Source organism: Podarcis erhardii (assembly GCF_964252035.2).
Source record: "Podarcis erhardii genome assembly, chromosome: 2".
Classification (NCBI taxonomy): domain Eukaryota; kingdom Metazoa; phylum Chordata; class Lepidosauria; order Squamata; family Lacertidae; genus Podarcis; species Podarcis erhardii.
The window spans coordinates 11,477,663-11,502,701 of record NC_138498.1 but is presented as its reverse complement, the minus strand read 5'-3'; the positions used below and the strand labels follow the sequence as shown (position 1 = coordinate 11,502,701).

At 41.6% G+C, this 25,039-nt stretch overlaps 1 protein-coding gene across 4 annotated transcripts in view; it reads right to left on the bottom strand.

Moving 5' to 3' along the window:
* CBX5 (chromobox 5) overlaps positions 1–25,039 on the bottom strand; it is a 55,271-nt gene that overhangs the window by 27,967 nt on the left and 2,265 nt on the right. The window contains exons 2-3 of one of the 4 annotated variants that reach the window (XM_081849083.1): positions 15,727–15,857; positions 15,542–15,620 (exon numbers count right to left, since the gene is read on the bottom strand). The exons of 2 other annotated variants lie outside the window; for them this stretch is intronic. The gene's annotated coding sequence lies outside the window, so the exon portion shown is untranslated. The remainder of the gene's footprint in view (positions 1–15,541; positions 15,621–15,726; positions 15,858–25,039) is intronic. One more of the 4 variants, XM_081849084.1, reaches the window with a different exon arrangement.

The following is a 25,039-nucleotide window of genomic DNA, read 5'->3' as shown; positions in this document are numbered from 1 at the left end:
GGCTGCCCTTGAAGCTGTCCCAGAAACTCCAGCGGGTACAGAATGCTGCAGCGAGGCTCCTCACGGGGTCTCTGCCATGGGAGCATATTCACCCAGTGCTTTTCAAGCTGCACTGGCTCCCGGTGGAGTACAGGGTCAGATTTAAGGTGCTGCTTTTGACCTTTAAAGCCCTTCACGGCCTCTCCTGGTATGCCCCACGGAGAGCCTCAAGGTCCATAAATAACAACACCCTAGTGGTCTCAGGCCCTAAGGATGTTAGATTGGCTTCAACCAGAGCCAGGGCCTTTTCAACTCTGGCTCCGGCCTGGGGGAACGCTCTGCCTCATGAGACCAGGGCCCTGCAGGATCTGATTTCTTTCCGCAGGGCCCGTAAGACAGAGTTGTTCCGCCTGGCCTTTGGCTTGGAGCCAATTTGATTCCCTCCCTCCCTCTCTTTTTTTTCTTTTTCTTTTCCTTCTCCTCCTGCGATGAGGCTAATTTTTAATATTTTAATGTTCCATTATTTTAATGTTGTATTTTATTTTTGTTTTTAAGTTGTAATCATTCATCTTGTTTTTATTATTGCTTGTAAGCTGCTCTGAGCCCGGCCTTGGCTGGGGAGGGCGGGGTATAAATAAAAAATTATTATTATTATTATTATTATTATTATTAGTCTTTTGGCCCAGTAAGAGGGGAGGCTGGTGCTAAAATAGCAAGTACAGCACTGAGGCCTGGATAAAGAAAAATAAAGTTTACAAGCAGCGTTTTTACTTGCAGTTGAAGGACCAGACCATAAACCTTAGGCTTTATTCAGCAACACAAACACAACTATTACTAAGTCTTCTATACGTCTATGGAAAGTGATAATGGAAGAAAAGAAAATAATAATTAGAATTTCGTATGTTTTATATAAGCCCCAGTGCCATCTGTTATTTGTAAGCCATATGGAGCTGGCATTTACAATATTCTGGTGATACTGTAAAGCAATCCCTATAACAGAGCATTTAAGATTTAAACATTTAGTTACAAAAACATAATCAAGATATGCATTTCCTATAGTAATTCCCAGTCCATAAAGTTTTGTTATGCTTCCAGCAACACTCACATTGTGCTATTTGATGCAAAAACAATCCCTGCGAATGTCTCACACTTAAAATTTTAAACGCTAACATAACCCCCACCAATGGACTGAAAGAAAAGCTCTGTTAAGTCTGCCCATGTACCAGAAAGTTTATATATCGAAGAAATGCCTGAAGCCCTATTACACAACAAGAAAAAATAGTATGGCTAAAAAGCAGTAATTAAGTAAGAACCCAAGGAGTTCAGGCCAAAGGCCCATCTAGTTCAGAATCCTGTTCCCACAATAACCAAACAAATTATTATTTTCTATTCAATCACTTACCTGCCCTTCACCATAAGGTTTCATGGTGAGTTATAGAAATTTAAAAATACAAGATTAAAAACATGTTAAAACAAATGTCTATGGGAAGCCTGACAGCAGGGCACAAATGCAACAGCGTTAAATTAAATATTTTCATTGTAATTAAATATTTTTGTTAGAACTAAGATAACATTTTGTCACCATTTTGTCAAATTTCCTGTATTTACAAATCGTTTGATCAGTGTGCATTTAATAATGTACCATAGCATAGGGATTCGGTACCTGGCTGAAAGATCATGTACCCCTACTCATACAAATTCACCCAAAGTCATCCTACATTGTACACTACACATTTACACGATCACGTATTTTATTTTATTTCTACACTGTATTTAGACAACTTTCAGCTATGCCGCATCGGCGCACTTACCGTAATTCCAAACCAGGTTAGGAGAAGACAGGGAAATTTCAGTACAAAAGGGAAGGGACAGAATAGAGAGATACGTGATTCTGCACCCATTCCCATTTCCTAAGCAATGGTTCTAAGTTATGTATCTTCTAGGTAGATTTTGTTGCTGCAATGACCGTTATTGTGTTTCTCCAAATTCAATCTTTACAAACATAACTAATCTTTACAAACATGCTTTAGACATCCCAAAGAAAATGCATGTGATATATCTGCTAAAGTTCTTTCTTTCTTGAGGCAAATCACTGTGCAGAAAAGAAAAAGTGGGGTTTTCTGTTGGTGAGACACAGGACAATTAAATTAAGGCCATTTAAAAACTGCAGATTCAAACTGAAATCTTTGCCTGACAGGAGTTTTTCTGCTTCTGGATGCCATGTAGATCTAAGAATAATTTGTTATTTTTTAACAAAATCTGTTATTTCTCAATTACTATATCTTTAGTTTCTTTTTTTTAAAAAAAAAAACCCTTTAGTCTGAAGAGGAGGAGGCGGGAGGAATAGCCCAGCTATTGTTTTATTGATTTAATATGCTGAAACCGCTTTGAGATTTTTATTAAAAATATAAAGCGGTATAGAAATAAATATTTACATAAATAAATAAATAAAAATCTTTGGGGCATACTGAAATAGACGCTTACCCATAAGCAGAGAGTTGTTGTAAATCAAAAGTATGAATTCCACAGCCTTTGGATCCAAAAATTCCACTGTGTGTGAAGACCATTCTACTAACTGGGAGGACTGTTTTCTTCTCTCTCTCTCCCTCTCTCATATCCCCAGATTGGCTTCAGATTATCAGAGGACTCTCCATAATTGGGTTTTGTTTTTGTTTTGTTTTTTTGGAGGAGAGAACAGAGAAATTATTTTTCATTTGTCCAGTGCAATCTTTGGAGTCGAGTCTACTTTGCAGTTTCCTTTTGAGCAAAACTATGCTGAGTGCATATGAAGCTTGGTGATAGAGAGGGTCTGGTTCAAAGTTCTGTTCAACCATGAAGTTCATTGCATGGCCCTGGGCAACTCACTATCCGACAGTCTAACCTACCTCACATGGTTGTTGTAAGGACAAAAAGAAGGCTATCGGAAATTACCCTGGTATAAAAAGGCAATTTCAATAAATTACACAAATGTTACCTGATAATTAAGCTAACAGTCTGCTTTTAAGAAAGCTGATGAACTTTCTGGATCCTGTCAACAATCCTTCACAAATCTACAGTGGGATAACAGCTATGCAATAAATCAGTATCCTTGTTTGTAGTAACAATTATCAAAGGGAAAAAAGCTTGTATTAAGTTCAGTTCTTGGGCCCACTCCCTGATAGAGCCCACAAAAACAGTCACGTGCCTGACAATGCCCGTAGAAGTTCCAAGCAAATATTCAGAAAACTAAGATAATGGCTGAAGTTTAATCTTCTACCAAAAATTTGATGAAGGGTTTGGCAGTGCCTCTTTTAATGTGCAGTATAGTTTTGTACTCCAGTATCACTCCAATGCATTTGTCAAACAAATTACATTTAAGCTATATAGCCTAGAACTTAGACACATAAAACCAAAATAGTATTGAACTTTCATCCACCCCGTGCAAGGGTACCCTTGGCAGCCTCTTAACCATCCATTATAATCCAAAGCAATTTCTCTCTGTAGCAATTTAAAAGCTGTAAAAAATATAATGGCCGATGACAGGAGAAACAAACCACACCAGAAGTTATTGAACCTTGTAGGTTCTCTCAAGTGTCTCTATTGACATTTAAGTGTGAGTTATTGTGCCACAATATCATAAAATGTGCTCAGTGTTGCAGATATATTGTTATTTAAATGGCACCCAAAAAAAATCAGCTCCAAAGAAGAGGTAGCTACATCTTACAGAAAGAGAAAGCTTTCTTATAACCTTGCTGCTGTGGAATAGGAATTTCAGTTACTTAATTTAGAGAATTGATACAAATGGTCCGTCCCCCCACACCCTGCTTATCGCTCACTTGGTTCACAAACAGAAAAATCCAACAGACTTCAATTTCAGAAGTGTAGTTTATGAACAAATGGTGCAATGTGGACTTAAAAAAATAAATTTATAGAAGAATTCATTTCACAATTTATTAAAAACTATTTCTGCTTCCTCCTAAAACGCATGACCGTTCTTCTGCTGCATTTACCACTGCAATGAATGGCTTGGCCACAATCCTGAGATGAAATACCTAAGACTAGTGTTGTGTGCCTTGTAGGACTTCTGTCACAGGTCAACCCTCTTCTACCCGATCCCAAACAAAGACTAGTGTCATAGAATTAAAACTGCATATGCAACTTAGAATCATAGAATCATAGAGTTGGAAGAGACCACAAGGGCCATCGAGTCCAACCCCCTGCCAAGCAGGAAACACCATCAGAGCACTCCTGACATATGGTTGTCAAGCCTCTGCTTAAAGACCTCCAAAGAAGGAGACTCCACCACACTCCTTGGCAGCAAATTCCACTGTCAAACAGCTCTTACTGTCAGGAAGTTCTTCCTAATGTTTAGGTGGAATCTTTTTTCTTGTAGTTTGGAACCATTGCTCCATGTCCGCTTCTCTGGAGCAGCAGAAAACAACCTTTCTCCCTCCTCTATGTGACATCCTTTTATATATTTGAACATGGCTATCATATCACCCCTTAACCTCCTCTTCTCCAGGCTTAACATGCCCAGCTCCCTTAGATGTTCCTCATAAGGCATCGTTTCCAGGCCTTTGACCATTTTCCTAAGGTTCTGGATGGAGACCAGATCTTCCCAGTCTCTAGCATTATGTTTTATTATCAATAAGGTCTACAATAGCCCACATTTCTGTCAGAAGGAAAAGAATACCCCCAAAACTTTTGTACCAGGTACCCTTAAGAAAAAGATAAAGAATCTAATATATTATTTGGATCCTAACTAGGTTAGGCATGTCCAACAGGTAGATTGTGATCTAGATCACTGGGCTTTCCTCCTCCCTAAAAAAAGCTCAGCAACTTTGACCTGAACCCCCCAAAAGGAGTAGATCACTGCCAGTTTTTAACTTGGTGAGTAGATTGCAGTCTCTTGGGAGTTGGCCAGCCACTAACTGAAGGACTTCTTTCACTCACAGACAGGACTGAGAATCCAGCAGAGGAACCTGCCAGCAGAGGAGCAGCGAGGGCATTTTTCACCCATTTCCCACGACACCTGCAGTACCCCCACCTCCTGGTGCCAGGGGCATAGGAAAGGGGGGTCGGGGGGCTGCCCCAGGTGCCATAATGTCAAGGAACAATTACTGCCCTACTAGAGCGGTTCATTAAAACCTTTTTTTAAAAAAAAAAATATGCCTCCTCCGAAGGTCTTAGCTTACTACACTAGGGATTATATAGCTATATCTGAAATTTCATGCATATCAGTTAATATCTTGACCCTCCTCCACGAAAATAGCTGTTTACTTGGCCGTTTTCCTATGTCGTGAAGGCTGAAATTTCAATTCAGTGGAGCAGGGTCAAGATATTAACTGATATGCATGAAATTTCAGATATAGCTATATAATCCCTAGTTTAGTAAGATAAGACCTTTGGAGCAGGCATTTAACAAAAAAAGTTTTTTATGAACGACCCTACTGCCCTACCCTCCGCTGGGCTTCCCAGGTCCTGGAAAGTCGACCTATGTGAAGAAAATGAGACTAGGCCGAGTAGATTAGGCCTTGCCTTGCCTTTGCCCTGCACGCAGCTGATTTTTCTTGATTTTACTGCTGTGGGTGTTTTTTTGTTTTGGTAAACCACTTTGCGGACATACAGCGGGTGGCGCTGTGGGTAAAACCTCAGTGCCTAGGACTTGCCGATCATATGGTCGGCGGTTCGAATCCCCGCGGCGGGGTGAGCTCCCGTCTTTCGGTCCCAGCTCCTGCCCACCTAGCAGTTCGAAAGCACCCCTAAGTGCAAGTAGATAAATAGGTACCACTTTCTAGCGGGAAGGTAAACGGCGTTTCCGTGTGCTGCGCTGGTGCTGGCTCGCCAGAGCAGCTTCGTCACGCTGGCCACGTGACCCGGAAGTGTCTTCGGACAGCACTGGCCCCCGGCCTCTTAAGTGAGATGGGCGCACAACCCTAGAGTCGGACACGACTGGTCCGTACGGGCAGGGGTACCTTTACCTTTACCTTTAAACCACTTTGCATGTTTTTAAAAATAAATTTTATTAAATAAATAAACAATAAATATAAATAAAATAACACAAGCCAAAACACAGTCCATCCTGTAGATTTAAGTATCTGTCCATAGTTGCCTACTTGTTATCAGAGGCCCAGAATCCACATTCCTTTGGAAGAAAATATGAAATAACGTAAAACCATTTTTGCAGGCAAAATAATAATAATAATAATAATCATCATCATCATCATCATCATCATCAATGTGTGGGGGGTGACAAGAAATTTTCTGCACCGGGTACCACCTGACCTTCCTATGCCTCTGCCTGGTGCTACATCCATATCGCCAGCTCTGCCCCCCCGCCCCATCCACTCTGGTAACACTAGAGCACAACCTAATGCTGCCATCGACATCAGGGATTCATTCACCTGATCCATCTTTCCAAGGTGATATATGCCATCATCTGCAGCAATGTCTTTCTGCATTCCACATAGGACAAAACAGGCCTGCCTCCACACAAAATAATAAATGGGCATGAGTCTGACAGTAGAAATGACACTATTCGAAGCCAGCGGAGGACCATTTCAGATTCCCAGGACACTCTGTAAAGTGATCTTGGAGTAAAGGAGGTTCAAAGGAAAACTGGGACACAAAACCACTGAAGTACAACACTTCGAAGGATTCAACTCTATCCTTTTTGCAAAGGATTTTTAGCACATTATATATGTTAATTGGCTTACCAATGTCAGGATGTCTGTGTTAAGAACTGTTTTGTGAATTGCCACTATTAAGTACTTTGCTGCACTGTCATTTCCCTATGAACTCATTGTAAACAAAACCTCCCCCTACAAAAACCATGTATGGATGTGTGTGCCATGTATGTATGTATGTATGTATGATCTATCTATCTATCTGTCTGTCTGTCTGTCTGTCTATCTATCTGCAATTCAAGATAGTCCACAAAGGCTTATGGGAGGAGTGGACCTTTGTCAGTCCCAAGGACCATGTTGCTTTCTGTACAAATCTTTACCTTTCTACAGTGGGCTAGTTTCTACACATACTCACACATGCCTCTCTATCCTTCAATTCAGCGCTCAAGGGCACATTCCAGCCAGTCAAAGACACTCAAAGAAAGTCTGAAGCAGGGTCAGTGAAATGTGGCCTTGGGGGGGGGGGCAGCCAAAGGAAAGCCCCAAGTAAAGATGCAAAATTAAAACCAAACCAACCCCCACCAGGAAGAACAGAAACTTTGGAGGAAAGGGGAAAATATGCAGTACTCCTTTTTTTTAGCACCCTTTACTGGAAATGACTTTGTTGCTTTAGGAACGTAAAACGTATTATCTGCAATTTGGTTTCCCATAAAATTATCATCTTTGGTTTATTAAAAGTACAGTTTATTAAGGCAATAATTACAAGCTGAATTTATTTTTGTTACTAACGGTGTTACAACCTGCTGAACTATAAGGAACCTAGCATCCCTTTTGCTTTTGCCAGTTTCAGTACAGTAAAACAAATTACGTCTTCTGAAAAAATATTTCAGCCCTCCTGTGTCAAGCAGACATAAAGCACTTAGTAATTCCATTTATAAAAAGCTGAGAAAAAGAGTGGCAGGGAGGAGAGGACCAAAAGGCAATGAATACGACATGAAATTCAATCATTATCTTTTTTTTCCAGCTGTCAAGATCAGTTGTTTATATTTGTCATTGGATTTATAATGGACCTGAAAACTGGGGGTATGTCCAGATTGAAACAAGTTTCTTAACCCCAGGTGTGGGGAACCTTTGTCCCTCCAGCTGCTGCTGAACTACAGCTCCCATCATGCCTGGCCATTGACAATGCTTGCTGGGGCTAATGGGAGTTGTAAGTTCAACAACATCTGGAGGCCCAAAGGTTCCCCCAGACTTGCTCTACCCTTTCATGTGTCCGTTTATTTATTGATTTGGTGTATTTCCAAGCATAGACCACTTTCTTCTACATGCTGCAAAAGATGGAGGGTTACAAAGTAGGCGAGAAGCAAGAGGGGTCAGAGGTTGTGCTGCGGAAAGTCTTGCAACCATGTTGCAGGAGGGATGGGTTTGACAGAATCCCAGTCTGCATTCCTGTGCTAAGTAACTAAAGATGTTCTGGATTCTGCAACATTTGAAAGCACATCTGGTCCTAAGTGTTCTGCTTGTTTTGTAATCCAGTCAAATGCAGTAGCAGTGCTATCATCACTTACATTTCTGCCTTTGAATCTTGGATCCAACAGATTTGCAGCGGCAACAAATTTCTGTTGCTCTGTACATTCCCCTACTCCCAGTTCTCTTGAGGCCCAGTCAAGCCAAGGGGACAGAGACAGATCCACCCACTGTGTGGTAACAAGATGAAGACGCAACTTCTCTTGTGACAATGGCAGTGTGCCCTTGCGGCAGAAATGTATTTTGCGCTTGCATTTGAGACTTGATTGTCCTCAGTGTACAGGAACTGTAATGATCTGATACTGTACTTACATAGCAATCTTCCAGTTACCCAGGTTTTTATGTTCTTTGTTTTGAAAGAGTAACAATAATTTTGAGGAGTTAAGTACATGGTCACCTGCTCTTAAATATTTTATTCATGTAAAATGAAAATAAAATATTTCACACACACCCCATTTTTCAATTTGGGGGGACGGGGGGGGGACTAGCTTTGGAGAAACCCCACACCATTTTCTTCCATGTCTTTACATTTTTAGTCTCCAACCCTGAGCTGATGCCCTAACTTGTGCATCTTTAAGGTGTTCATCTTCGTTTTTTCTAAGGTACAATGTTAGCCTGACAGCTTTCCTTTACAAAGACTATACCAAACTAGGATCTGGGTAGCCTCTCCTTAACACAAAAGGAGTGTGAGATACTTCAGACTCAGACCAAAAATTGTGCAAGCCTCGACAGGTCTTTGTTCTATAGAAGAAATTTAAGAACATCAGTAGAATATCACCTTCATGCACAACCCTTAGCTTCTACATCTATCAGTTTCAAAAGTTCACAGCAAAGTCTCCACTGGGTGATTTACAGCCACAATCCAGTGACTCAAGATGGGCCACTGTCTTAGAGCATTAGCATTTAAATTGTGACAACTAAGCCTTACCATTAACACTCTATTGAGATAAATAAGGGAAATTTACACCTCGTTTTGATGCAATTTCCATGCATATGGCTATAAATACCAGACACAAAAGGTGATCTTTTTGCCCAGAAGCTTTGTCTAAACCACCCCTCCATCTTTCCCACACCATTCCCCTATATTTCACATAATTGCTTGTCTTGCTACTTTTGGTTAACACAAGCATCAGTTACTTAGAAACAGTCAAAGCCCAAGAAATACTGGAGTTACTGGAGGAATTCTCATTTGAATGTTGTTATGTTGCTCTGGTAAAGGAGATATTTGAGAATCCACCCTGATGAATTTAGGAGTTACAAGGAGAGCAAACCATATCTCTGTCCGTAAAGTGCTCACACAGCTGGTAAAACACTTTTGTTCCAACAGAAGCAGTCAAAAAAGTCCAGAGGGCCCAGAGCATGAAGCAGCTGGCTCCATAACTACTCATCAAGATCTTCTCTAGGCATTCTTTGAAAGCAGTTGAGAGAATGAGCTGTGGCCAGTGCCTGTTTATGGTTTGGAAGGAAAAAGTATATGATAGTGTAGACTGTGGGAGAGTAGAGAGGCAGCTGCTGTAGCACAGTGACAGACATCACTTCTAGTAGATAACTTTAGACAAATCAAGCTGTGGTTTATTAAACCATGGCTTAGTTTTATGTGCAAACCCTGCCCTGCAGGTTAACTATGGTTTGTCTACTGCAAAAAAACCCACAATCTAAAACCATGGTTTGTGTCTGGCTTACAAACCTGGCTTACTTTCACTATGGCTTAATATTACATCTGAATCCAGCATTTCCCTAACCATAGTTTGACCACCTCACCCCAGAAACTACAAAATATCATATTGATTTATAGCATGCTTTTTTTCCAAACAGGGATTCAATGTGGCTAACAACTAAACTAGATTACTGTATTTAAATGTATTTAAAAAGCAATGTTTGAAAACAATTAAACAATAGCAATACTCACACACACACATACATATACACGTGATCATATACAAAGGTATGTTGGAGACAAGAGCAGCTGGGAAACAAACCAAGCTAGTCATAGTTTTGTTTGATCACCTGTGGGTTAACTCATTGCTAACTTCTGGTTTGTTAAACAAACCATGGCTCAGTTATGTCTGAACCAAGCTTATTCTCAGCCCTGTATCTGCAATATGGCAATGATAAAAATACTGTATCAGTTATAAGGATTGCTGAAATTTGGAAGGTGAAGTTATTTGAATGCTCAAGAAACACTACATAAATTTGAGGTATGATTATCATCATTTTATAATATCCTGTAGGGTGCTGAAGTACTGAATACCAGCTATGGACACCATTAGTGATTAAAATGTCATTTTCTGTAAATACACACTTCTGTTGCTGTGAAGGACAGGTGGGGAGGAATGAAAAGCTAAAACGGATCTAGACCCTACAATTAAGCCACAGGAATAAGAAATGGTATCTAACCATTTGGGTCAACATGGACCACTGCAACAAAATTACTGCAATGCAGCTACCACGAGATCTTTATTTCACATGTGCATAACTGTATAGGTCTTCCTATTTCCAGCTGAATTGTTCCTGTGCTTGATTTTAACTGTAAGCAATTTTTCCTGCCTAAACAAAAAGCTCCACTGTTTTATAATATAGGAGAAATAAAAATTTTCAACTCACAAAGAAGAAGAGAATGCCATATTTTAATCTGATAAACTGCTGTAGTTTAGAAGACACAGATCCATAGCCGCCTGTCTGGGGACTAGTGCCTCTGCCTCTTTTTAAATATGCAGTTTTGAGCTAATAACAACAACAAAACGTAGGGAAATTACTAGGAATCTATAGAAACTTGCCAGCATTTTCTTTGCATAACAGAAAAGAAAAAAAATATTTTAACACCAACGAAGCAATGTGAATACTCTTCACATTTAGCATATATAGAGGATATGTAGCACAATTATTTCACTTAGTCTTCACGTTAGCTCATCATAAAGAGAAGGGGTGTCCCAATCACTTTTTAAATGCTTGCTACCTTTAGGACGTGGGATGCGGGTGGTGCTGTGGTCTAAACCACTGAGCCTAGGGCTTGCCGATCAGAAGGTCGGTGGTTCGAATCCCCATGACGGGGTGAGCTCCTGTTACTCGGTCCCGGCTCCTGCCAACCTAGCAGTTTGAAAGTACGTCAAAGTGCAAGTAGATAAATAGGAAGGAAGGTAAACGGCGTTTCCGTGCACTGCTCTGGTTCGCCAGAAGCGGATTAATCATGCTGGCCACATGACCTGGAAGCTGTACGCCGGCTCCCTCGGCCAGTAAAGTGAGATGAGTGCGCAACCCCCGAGTCATTCGCGACTGGACCTAACGGTCAGGGGTACCTTTGCCTTTACCCACCTTTAGGGCAACACTTCATGTACCTGATAAAGGACTCTATTCCATGAAAGCTTACCCCATAAATTTAAGGTGCTGCAAGACCTAGTCTTCTGCAGAAAAACAAAGAACACTGTTCCCCCTCTGGAGATCCTGGGTTTTAGTAGCAGCATACTGCAAGACAGCACTTGAGTGACATATCAGGTGCTATGGCACCTTCAGGCATAAGATGCCTTTTAAAAATGCAGCATGATGGTGTAGCTCCGAGGCTTTCAACCTTTTTGAGTCCACGGCTCCCTTAACCAACTACACTCTTTCTGCGGCATCCCTGTGGGGCTCAGAAGCCCAGCTATGTCACCCCCTGCCTGCAGAGCTGACAGCCTTTCATCCTTTTTCAAACACCCTCCCTTGCGGTGTGTTCCCTCAGCGTCCTCTCTTCTTCCCTCTCCTTGGGACTCTTTTGGGCAGCTGCAGCTTCTGCCCCTGATCTCTAAGCTGGCCCCCCGCCCCAAAGAGAGATGCCTCATCACACTGCCCCACAGGGACCTAGGAAGCAACCCCTGGTCAGACCCAGAGGCACCATTTCCCTGGGGAGCTTGTAGCCAGGGCTGCTGCAACAAATAGTTTGTAAGGCATTGGGAGGCAGAGATCCAAGAGGGAATCCAAGGAGGCAGGGAAGGACAGTGGGGCAGAGGCCAGTGTTGCCCGTAGCACCCCTGACCATCTTTCAAGGCACCCCAGGGTGCCACAGCACACTATTTGAAAACCACTGGTGCAGTTCAACTTTTGAAAGATCAGCCACACAATTTATAAATTTGACATGCTGCCGCCTTATAAAGCCACAAAACACTAGTGTCATGCCCTATGTCTTTCAAAACATTTTTATTTGATTCTTATGGTTTGATGAAATGCAAGCTTAACCTTAAAAAAAAAAAAAAAACACTCAGAAATGTCCAGCTCACAAGATTATTATACAGTGGCACCTCGGGTTACATACGCTTCAGGTTACAGACTCTGCTAACCCAGAAATAGTGCTTCAGGTTAAGAACTTTGCTTCAGGATGAGAAAAGAAATTGTGCTCCGGCGGAGCAGCGGCAGCAGGAGGCCCCATTAGCTAAAGTGGGGCTTCAGGTTAAGAAGAGTTTCAGGTTAAGTACGGACCTCCGGAACGAATTAAGTACTTAACCCGAGGTACCACTGTATTGGTCTCATTTGCTAGATGGGTTTCTGGGGAATGTTAAGCCACTGGTCATAAAGCAAGAGTTGCGTCTCCACAAATTCTGCGGAGGTGCAGTCCTCTTATGCCAGAGGAGGTGTATACTATGTTCCCTTCTGTCCTGATCACAGGCCAACAGCCCAAGCTATGCACTGTTTCTCTGCCTCGTCAAGAACGTGCTGTCTCTTCCCTGCTGCAGAGCAAAGCTCTCTTGCAACTCAAGGGAGGCTGGAGAACTTCACTTGCTGTTGGAATAACAGCCAGGACAAAAGAACAATGGTGAAGTTAAAGGTAATCTGAGAGCTAAACTAGATGGTACAAAAAACACCTCAGGGTGTCAGCCATGGTACATGTAACCCATAGGAGATGTAACCCATAAAAGCTAATGGTTATCATGTCAGGAGCTTTTGTAGGCAAGAGTGGCTCTTACTTCACATATGAAGTATAGTGAAAATTATTGAGAATGTATACATACACAGATGGCCAGAGAGAAAAACTGCTTGGAAAGGTAAGATATTAAAAAGTCAATGCATACTGAAAGCAAAGTTAAGTAAACAAGACCTAAGGTAAAGGTAAAAGGTAAAGGACCCCTGGATGGTTAAGTCCAGACAAATTCGATTATGGGGCACAGCGCTTGTCTCCACTTTCAGGCCAAGGGAGCCAGCATTTGTCCATAGACAGCTTTCCAGGTCATGTGGCCATCATGACAAAACCACTTCTGGTGCATGGAGAACCATGACAAGTGCTAGAGCGCACAGAAACACCGTTTACCTTCCTGCTGCAGTGGTACCTATTTATCTACTCACACTGGTATGCTTTTGAACTGCTATGTTGGCAGGAGCTGGGTCAGAGCAACGGGTGCTCACCCCATTGGGTGAATTCGAACTGCTGACCTTGCAATCAGAAAGCCCAAGAGGTTTAGACCACAGTGCCACCCGTGTCCAAGACCTAAAGTAACAACAGCTCCATCAATAAAGATAGATCCAGGTATACCCAATCCTTGCTGGTTAGTGCTCCGTTTGTGTGACATCATACGTGAGTGAATTTTCATCAATTTAGGACATGATTCAAGCCACCAGAAATTTTAGTATTTCACTCTCCCTGTCTCCCACCCACTTTTTTTGAGATAAGAAACATAAGGTCGTGGGAGTATGAGATGTTCATCTGTTTGTTTTTCTGTGTTGTGATTTGTTGTGTCTGATTTGTGCCGTTTTTATTATGCAGATATTACTTTGTTCAAAGTAAGCCACAGAATGGTACTGCTGGCAATCAATGACATGCCACTCTGGAGGTGTATGAACTCTTGAAGGTGTAGTTGATTTTACTCTATTCTGTAATAAATGTTGCCTACTTAAATACAAGGAAAGAATTAGTACCAAGATTAATGTAACAAGAGAGCGAGGCTATGTTTCTGTATGGTGTGTCAGAACATTCGTTAAACTGCAATGAGTTCTCTATGTGCTACTAGGGTTCTAGAAATTTAACTTGCTTAACTAGGTTTCCTATACTTCATGGGGGAAAGAGACAAGAAGAGCAGATTACAATAAAATCACACCAGAAAAGGGAATAAGTTAGAAGAAAGGGACAAAGCCAAGGGCATAAAACTCCAACTGAAACATAGGTGATAAGATTTCTGAAAGGTATTTTTTTGCTAGAGAAAAAAAGTTAGCATTTATGCCTTGCTACCCACAAAATATAATTTTCAAAAGCATCCTGTTTGAGATTCAAATAATTTTATTAAATGTGTCAGGAGGCTCTGAATGACAACCTCCATTGAACTATTTCAAATCCAAATACTTTCACCAGGAAGCATATCAAATACCAAAATACAAGAGTCAATAATGTATTTCCAAAATAAAGCACCGAATACAGTTACATTCAGCAAAATATTTTATTAATACAGGGAACTCATATACATGTTATAAGTATACGTAGAGCCTGTTTTGCAAGAAACTGTACGAAACAAAAAATAAGGCATATTTAACACAACTGAAGGAAACAACAATGTTAGGACTATTTATGGGTTGGATCCAGAGAAGCACAAGTGTAAAGACACTCAAAGAAGAACCTCTATACAAGTACAGTCAAATCCCCACTCCCCACTCCAGTCCCTGCACCCCAACCCACACTTTTCTGGAAGACTCCTCGACCCCGGAGAACTTTTTCAGAAGCCAAAGGGGCTGCAGAGGAGAGGAAGGGATGGGAAAGTCCCTCTGTGCGAGCATTCTAAGGCTTTCACTATATAGATCCAGCTGGGTTTTACTGTTGTTGTTGTTTAGAGATTTACTGAGCTTTCAGCATAAAGTTCTCAGAGAGAGTTACCAATATCCTACCTCTTTAATTGGTTAGTTATAGTGCCATATGAAAATACCCAGAATACTGTGAGTGCTTATGAACCAAATATCAGCTTCTAAACTAATGTGAAACAAATATCAACCTCTATATCTCCAGGTACAGGGCAGTATATAAAACCAATCAATCAATAAAATAAATAAAAAGACATTTCCTAAAGCTGCTTTGCACTACAGAATAGTTGTCATCAATGTGCCTGATTAGTGTTCATCTTGTGACAGTATCATCAGTGTTTCTATTTAAACCTAAAAAATGAACAAATGTAACCTGAGTGAACTTTGTATATGAAGTGTCAGAATATGACTCAATTGTACATTAATCATCATTATTAGGCACCCCAATTTTCTTCTGGCAGGAAAGTATCAATCAGAGCAATCAGCACTGATGGAGGCTATAAGCAGCCATAAACACAGAGATCTTGATTTTGCAGTTATGTCCTTGGCTGTTATAAATGGGTCAGTTTCTTACTGCAAAACAGCTGCCTCTTTAAAGCACATTGCACCTATTTTGGCATCTTGCAATGATGCTTAAAACCCACTCAACAATATGCATCTTCACTCCATTTTCAGGTTACCTGATCTTCAGGTGGTTTCGTGCTGCCCTGTAAGATTCTGATTGGGGTGCTTTAGTAGCATGGATTCTTTGAAACAAAACTGCAGGATAAAAACACAAATGAAAAGATTTTAAAGTTTGGTATAATTTTTAAAAAGTGTATTAATATATACAAATGTATCAAGATAGGATGGGGGGGATACTCACACTTAGATGTGCTCTGAAGTTTCTAATTCAACCAGATATTGCTGTAGTCTTTTCTGATTTGCGAGGCATTTACTTTGCCTTGACAAGTTTCCCATCTTATGGAGCACAGGAAACTGAGAAATATTTTCCATCTAAAATATGAACATGGCCATTTCAGGGATAATACTAAAGTACTTGTATTAGTTTCCTATTCATCCATACTGGATTAAAAGGAGGTACATTTCCACACAGATTCCAATCAAATAAACATGCATAATCAGTATTGCCATTTCCCCATTGTTTCCCACTGGAAGACACTGAAAGATCCATTAGGCCTCAGGAAACTTCTCATGACCACAGCATAACCCCACATCATGCAAAGAACTGAAACCAAATTAAGACATGGTCCAATTCCCTCGGCGACGGGGCTCACTGGGTGGCCTCAGGGTTTGAAATTAGCAGGGCGCCAGGTGCATTTTGTGCCTAAAGACTCTCCATTTGTGAGCACCTCAAAAAGTCTGAGTGCCATTTTTTGCACCTGACTGACACTCAAGGATTACCGAAATGTATGTGCTTTGAAGCCTTGAAGTACGTGTTAAGGATAGACAACATGTTGGAGTTTAATAATAAAGAGTAGAGTGTTTTGAAAACTGAAGCATGGTACCAGTGGTGACTAGACAGTCTGTTTGGGGGTCCAAAACCCAGGTTCCAGAAGTCCTAGCTTTTCAATCCCAGTTTCCAACATTGGGTGACCTTAGACCACTGTCTTGCAACCTAATCAGTCTCTTTTAGTTCTTTTGAATAGACATCATTCCGGTGAAAGGGAGTGGTATAGGAAAAAAGATGTTAGGATGTCACTATACCAGCAAGATTTTAAGCAGAACATTGCAACTTACATGCAAAGAACAGTAAGCAGCATTCCACTTATACAACTCACTGTCTCTTGTGCCAGCAATGAGCTACTCCATCAGGAGAACATTCTGGACTGGCATACAATTTGGCACCACAAAAAAACCAATTGTGCACAAGGGAAAGAGCCTTTCACACACCCTAGGCCATGGCTGAAGTCATAGAATCATAGAATCATAGAGCTGGAAGAGACCACAAGGGCCATCGAGTCCAACCCCCTGCCAAGCAGGAAACACCATCAGAGCACTCCTGACATATGGTTGTCAAGCCTCTGCTTAAAGACCTCCAAAGAAGGAGACTCCACCACACTCCTTGGCAGCAAATTCCACTGTCGAACAGCTCTTACTGTCAGGAAATTCTTCCTAATGTTTAGGTGGAATCTTTTTTCTTGTAGTTTGGAACCATTGCTCCATGTCCGCTTCTCTGGAGCAGCAGAAAACAACCTTTCTCCCTCCTCTATGTGACATCCTTTTATATATTTGAACATGGCTATCATATCACCCCTTAACCTCCTCTTTTCCAGGTTAAACATGCCCAGCTCCCTTAGCCGTTCCTCATAAGGCATCGTTTCCAGGCCTTTGACCATTTTGGTTGCCCTCCTCTGGACACGTTCCAGTTTGTCAGTGTCCTTCTTGAACTGTGGTGCCCAATGAGTTTCAGTCTTGCTTTTCTGTGAGCACCAAATTCATCTGTCCTTTAATTATTTTATGGAGCTCCAGAAAGGTACATGTTTAAATACTAGAGACAGATAAAAGATAATCTTGGACAAATCTAGAAAGTTGATAGAAGAGGAGATGCTCTCCCACCGTTTCCCAATTTACAAGACTGGCATATTTATGCTGGATATGACATGATGAATTTACATAATGGAGATCCAAGTGACTGGGGAGGACAGAAAGGGAGATTTTCAAAATAAAAAGTCAGCTCTAAATTACACCATATTGTGGCCTTTTAAACTCTAGGAATGGCAGAAAGGTTTCAGTGCTGCACACAATCCTTTGATGGAAATCTCAGGTGCTGTTACTTTAGGTCCTAAAACCTGGATTTGAACATTTTGGAGCTTTATGCTGCTGCTTCCTGCAGTATCCAGCAGGTGTTGGTAGTATAAGAGATTCTTTATTTTTATTGGAGGAAAGAACCCATGAGAGATTTTTCGGCCACTCCCTTTTGTATGTGCAAATACTTTTTCAGGGGTGTGGATTAAGCACTAAATCATGAAGGTAAAAACAAGAAGAGAGCTGTATGTAGAAGAAAACATTCTTTGTTCCTGTAGCTTTTCCTGAAGCGTTTAGTATATGCAAATATCTTAAAAATCAACACCATGGAGCCCGGACAGCCCCGTGGTTTTCCCCGGAGCTGAGGGTGATGAAACAATCGTTGAGACGGCTAGAGCGCCGGTGGCGGAAAACTCATTCTGAATCAGACCGGACACGGGTTAGAGCTCAACGTCGAGCCTACCAAGTGGCAATGGCGACGGCGAAGAGGGCCTTCTTCACCGCCTCCATTGCATCTGCAGAAAACAGCAGCAGGAGACTTTTTCAGGTGGTTCGCAATCTATCAGAACCACCTGTACCAACGGGGCCTGGTAGGGACCCCAAGATCTCCTGCAATGCTTTTGCAAAGTTTTTTGCAGATAAAATCGCTCAGATTCAGAAGGAGGTAGACTCCACCGTGGGAGCAGGGCCAGGGCGGGAGAGTGCTAGAGTTCTGTCTGGTCCTGTTACATGGGATCAATTCCAATCTGTTACCTCCGAGGATGTGGACAGGCTGCTTGGACGAGTGAAACCGACCACCTGTCTCCTTGATCCTTGCCCATCCTGGCTGATAAAAGCGAGCCGGGAAGGGCTGGGCGATGGGCTCTGCGGGGTGGTGAACGCTTCCCTCTGTGAGGGAGCCTTCCCAGACCCGCTGAAAGAGGCGGTCATTAAACCGCTTCTTAAAAAAACATCTTTAGACCCGGCCAATTTGGCCAACTATCGCCCAGTCTCAAATCTGCCATTCTTGGGCAAGGTGATTGAGCGGGTGGTTGCTGAACAACTCCAAGCACGCCTGGAGGAAACGGACCATTTGGATCCCTTCCAATCGGGATTCAGGCCTCACCATGGGACTGAAACTGCCTTGGTCGCGCTGGTTGATGATCTCCGGCGGGCTAGGGACAAAGGTGAGAGCTGTTTCCTAGTTCTGCTGGATCTCTCAGCGGCCTTTGACACCATCGACCATAACATCCTTCTGGACCGTCTAGAGGGGCTGGGAGCTGGGGGCACTGTTATACAGTGGTTCCGCTCCTTCCTCCTGGGCCGTGTCCAGAAGGTGGTGGTGGGGGATGAATGTTCAGACCCCTGGGCTCTCACTTGTGGGGTGCCTCAGGGTTCTGTCCTCTCCCCCATGCTTTTTAATATCTATATGAAGCCGCTGGGAGAGATCATCAGGGGGTTTGGACTGGGTGTTCATCAGTATGCAGATGACACCCAGCTCTACCTCTCTTTTAAATCAGAACCAGTGAAGGCGGTGAAGGTCCTGTGTGAGTGCCTGGAGGCGGTTGGAGGTTGGATGGCGGCTAACAGATTGAGGTTGAATCCTGACAAGACAGAAGTACTGTTTTTGGGGGACAGGAGGCGGGCAGGTGTGGAGGATTCCCTGGTCCTGAATGGGGTAACTGTGCCCCTGAAGGACCAGGTGCGCAGCCTGGGAGTCATTTTGGACTCACAGCTGTCCATGGAGGCGCAGATTAACTCTGTGTCCAGGGCAGCTGCCTACCAGCTCCACCTGGTACGCAGGCTAAGACCCTACCTCCCCGCGGACTGTCTCGCCAGAGTGGTGCATGCTCTAGTTATCTCACGCTTGGACTACTGCAATGCGCTCTACGTGGGGCTACCTTTGAAGGTGACCCGGAAACTGCAATTAATCCAGAATGCGGCAGCTAGACTGGTGACTGGGAGTGGCCGCCGGGACCACATAACACCGGTTCTGAGAGATCTGCATTGGCTCCCAGTACGTTTCCGAGCACAATTCAAAGTGTTGGTGCTGACCTTTAAAGCCCTAAACGGCCTCGGTCCTGTATACCTGAAGGAGCGTCTCCACCCCCATCGTTCAGCCCGGACACTGAGATCCAGCGCCGAGGGCCTTCTGGCGGTTCCCTCATTGCGAGAAGTGAGGCTACAGGGAACCAGACAGAGGGCCTTCTCGGTAGTGGCGCCCGCCCTGTGGAACGCCCTCCCATCAGATGTCAAAGAGATAAAGAATTACCTGACGTTCAGAAGACATCTTAAGGCAGCCCTGTTCAGGGATGTTTTTAATATGTAATGCTGTATTGTTTTTAATACTGATTGGGAGCCGCCCAGAGTGGCTGGGGAAACTCAGCCAGATGGGCGGGGTATAAATAATAAATTATTATTATTATTATTATTATCCTATTCTACACTCCACTATGTGGCTGTGTGGTAAAAGGCCCACTATTTCTTATAACATCCATTTTATTCAGTTCACTTTGAAGAGAACCTGGAAAGAGGTTTGAAAATTTGGTAACCTACCCACATAGTTGGTATGATCAGAGAGAAATCCATCATAATTTTGGATCAGTTGTGTAATGCAATCATGTAAATTTTAAACAAAGCACACATCCAATAAATTTGAAGGATAGCGTCAAATACTTTTCAAACACAAGTGTTGCTTTGCGCTAAACAAGACATAATGGCCTGGATCTAAATACCACTGTGTACAAGTAAAAAGCTCTCCATTTGTTGGAAAAGCGGTTGCCTTTTGGGGGTTTCCTTTCATTGGCAGATATTAATACTACATTGAATCCTACTTTGAAGCAGCTGGAGGTGGTGGACGAGGGGTTGCAAAAGTTTGGGTACATGCATGAAACATCTATATATTCTGTTCAGTATAAGTTCAGAAAAATATCCTATAAAAAACTATGTAGTACACATAACTATGTAGTAAAAATAACTCTGTAGGGTCTTGTATCAAGTATGGTTTTTGATGTGCTAGTATTGCACTAGAATATTTTTTAAAATCCATTGGATATTAGTTCAGTATATTTTTTATATTGTATCAGAAATACACATAGAAAAGTTGCTTTCTTGTTTATATTGGGCTTGTTCTTTCTCCCACAATCCCACAATATGCTGTTGCCTTTAACCAGATCCTTCAGTGACTTCAGTACAGGTGTGCATGAATGCTGTACAGTCGTACCTTGGATCTCAAACATCTTGGCTCCCAAACAAATTGGCTCCTGAACGATCGAAACCTGGAACTGAGTGTTCCAGTTTTCGAATGATTTTCAGAAGTTGAATGTCTAGTGTGGATTCTGCAGCTTTGGTTTCCAAAAGTTTTAGAAGTCGAAAGGACTTCCGGAACAGATTCCGTTCGACTTCTAAGGTACAACTGTACTTCCCTCGGAAGCCACTGAAGTGCTTAGCAATACGCAGTTTGAATTTCTTGGCCCACCCACTGTTGATTGAAGTAGGCCAAGAGAGAATGAGAGGAAGAAGAAATGTGGGGCAATGATGTGACTACAATACAGAGTGTCCTATCGCTGGAGCCCAATGAGTAATTTGGCGAGTTTTGCATCCACATCTTACACTATTTACCATGCTGGAATGTCCTGAAGCAATTTATTTTGCCTTTTTGCAAAAGCACATATACAAATAATTTTATCTCAAAACACCCAGTTTAACTTTGATGTTTGATGGTCTCACCACCTTTAACAACAACTCGGTATGCCACAAAAAATATTAAACAGTGACCATTTCTGACCCCCAAACTAGCAGCAGCCATCTTGCTAAGAAGCAACGCAGATGTGAACTAGACTGCAAAACAATTGAGAGCTCAAGTTCTTAAACATTTATTTAATATTTTGACAGATGCAGTAATTTAAATTAAAAATATCACAAGTCATTTGCAGTTCGACTACTTAAATTACTGAATTACTTCTGGTAGGATATGAAAATGGTTTTATTAGTACAGCAAATCAGGAATACAGATGTTTGGTTGCATATTTCAAGTTGCTCTGGACAGTTAATAAGCAGATCTGTCTGTTTGTTCAGGAAGTGCTCAGACAGCATGCTGGGGAAGACAATATACAATAACTAGAAAAAAAGTTATATTGTAAAAGAAAATACAAGGGTAAATGATAGTAGACAATTTGCCTGTTGTAACTTAATTGGCTTCTATTTTAACATATGGGGGGGGATTCATTAAGAAATAAAAGTCTATGTTGTAGCATAAGATTTTATCATTTTCACAACAGTTACTGTGCAAACAGAGAAGGCGCAGAATTTGAAAAAGGAATCGGGTCCTGAGTTTTGGATATTGTTCTTGTTACTATGAGGGCAAAAATTCCACTTTTGTATCCATGTGTAGATATACAATTGTGGAATAAACTCACATACAGCATCAGTAATGAAAGATGCCTGCTTCCATTGATTTTGAATGGGTAAATGGCAACTTCCACCCACACAGGACTTCCCTTTCCTCTGCTCCCCAAATATGTTTTGGATTGTTGGGAAAACTTCTGGAGGAAATCAGGGTTAAGGAGGGCTTAAGAGGGAAGGAGAGGAAGAAAAAAACCAATTGCGTCCACTGACACGATGAAGCTGCCACAATCTTCTCTGCCACTAGAACCAGGCCGTGTTCTCATGCCGTAGAGGTAGATGAAGCCCATGGTGCAACTTTAAATAAGTGAAAACCTTCCCAAGACGTTTTAATGTTTAAATTCTGCTACTTTTTTCTTATTCTAAGGTACTTTAAATTTAGCTTTCATATTGCATACACACAAGCATGCATATGTAAGTATCACCTTGTATACAGTGGTACCTTGGGTTACATACGCTTCAGGTTACAGACTCCGCTAACCCAGAAATAGTACCTCGGGTTAAGAACTTTGCTTCAGGATGAGAACAGAAATCGTGCTTTGGCAGTGCAGCAGCAGCAGGAGGCCCCATTAGCTAAAGTGGTGCTTCAGGTTAAGAACAGTTTCAGGTTAGGAACGGACCTCCGGAACGAATTAAGTACTTAACCCGAGGTACCACTGTACAAGTAATGCAATTCATAAATGGGGAGGAATAGAAAAGAATAGAATTAACAAGTAATTTACAATTTGCATGTTTAGCTTAGTGCTTTTCAAGTCATGGGGCGACAAAGGTGGACTTGCTAATCACTATTCTGCTGTCTGGCTAAAAAAAGAGTTCATCCCCCAAACTAGATGATTTTTTTTAAATGATTTTTTTTACCATTTCGTTTTTTAAAGACCCAAGTGTCTTGTATAATCTAGTTCAAAAGGAAATCTAAACATTTACTAGAAACACATTAAACTTCCTAAAACCAATATCACAGCTACCTACCAAATAGAATGAATTAAAGATTTCATTTTTGAGTAAAGTAAACCACAAGGGAAACAATGTATATTTTTTAAAATACAGTCGTACCTTGGAAGTCAAACAGAATCCGTTCTGGAGCCAAAGTGTGGCTTTTGATTGGCTGCAGGAAGCTTCTGCAGCCAATCGAAAGCCGTGGAAGCCCTGTCAGATGTTCGGGTTCCAAAGAACATTCGCAAACCGAAACACTCACTTCCAGGTTTGCGGCGTTCAGGAGCCAAAACATCCAAGTGCCAAGGTGTTCGGGATCCAAGGTACAACTGTACTGCAAATGACACAGCCCAGAGTAGTGTTTTTGAAATAAACCAGATCAAGTCACCACAACAAGCCAATATTCAGGCTAAGTGCAATTGCTCAAATCCTCCTTCTGGCCATGCGGGAAGAGGCAAGTGTGCAAACCTCAGGCTCACAGCAGCTCTTTCCTGTTTGTGCACATAATTCTAGAACTCTGGTTTAGTGTAAAGTGCGAACCAGTTCAGTGTGTTCAGTTTCAAGTTATGAATGAAATGCAATTACTTTCTATCTCAGGAAGAAATACTATTTTGCACAGTAATAGCTTCATGGATGCATAGCATCATGGAAAGCTATGAAAACTTGCAGTTAATCTTATACATGTTTACTCACCCACTTTGTTCAATGGGATTTACTTCTCAACACATGTACATAGGTTTCACCACTTTAATCAAGGAAATGGATTTTGCTTAATAGACTTACATGTGTACAGAGAGAAATCTATCTTGTCTTATCTCTAAGCAGGAAAAAAAATACAATGCAAAATGTACATGGGATACATGAGCAAAGAGTTTTGATTCTGTCTATGTAAAGGCATTATTTAGCTGCAAACCATGTTTTATTTGTTATGGTATCTATTAGTATGAAAGCTTGTTCAGGAAGGAAATGAATTTCAGTAAGTGGACAGCTTTGATCTTGAATCTATTTTTAAAGCCTAGAGCCTTCTCTTCCAACATTTCTCAGGGACTAGCAACCCACAGCAACTAGATACCTGACAAGACACTGAAAAAAGACATTGAGCAGTCACTTCTCTTCAGGTCTCTATACCACTCTGCTTATTGTTTATCTACCCATTTGTAGCAGATATAGCTGCTTTCATCTTCACATTACTCAGTTTTTTACTTCCAGCCAAGTTAAACAAGATGGCAAGAATGGAAAAAATTCTACCTATGCTGAGGGTCACCCCTATATGTGCAGCATTTGTGTACTTCATTTAAATCAGCTTCCACCTAAGTGTGGCTGAGAGCCAACTACAAGCTTCTCAGCATCCCAGCTGCCATTTCAAGTTCTAGATACCCATAATTCAATGTATATTCTACAACATGTCTGTACTTGGGATCCACACATAATGAATTCATCATCTGCACAAATCACTAATGATCTTTGTGTAGACTCAGCTCTGGTGTGAAGAAAACTAAACCTGATTTCTCTTGCTCTCCTACCCAGCAGTAGGAAGGTGACTCGGTGAACTGCTGAGGTTGTATTTAAAACTATAGTTGTTCTTCACACTAGAACATTGCAGCCCTACACTGTGTGCAGCAAGATTTTAATTTTCTTTCTTCATGGGACAAACAGCTGGACAAAAAGCGCTAAGCCAATTTTCAAATCTTACTGTCGACAGTAATCCAAAGCATTAAGTGCCATTACACCTACAGATACTCCAGCTCTCTGGATTGAATAACATTGATTTTATTTGAGAAAACGGTAACATATATATTTGGACATTTCTTTATCAATTGTTATGCACAATAAGATATTCTCTATGGCTTGCAGCCAACAAATCCAAGTATGCACTCTCATTCCCTCATGTTGGATCAAGCATAGTATCTTAACATGGAATTGCTGTAAAGACCAACAGAAGTCTTGTAAAGAAGAAATCATTATTATTATTTTAGGACTCTTTTTTTTCAGTCCAACCAGCTATCAGAATAAGCAAAGCAACTGCGAAGGGGCAATGTGAATGAATGTGAAGGGGGCCCCTTCGCTCCTTACTCTCCAACAGCAACCACAATAGCAACACCAAAACTTGCTGA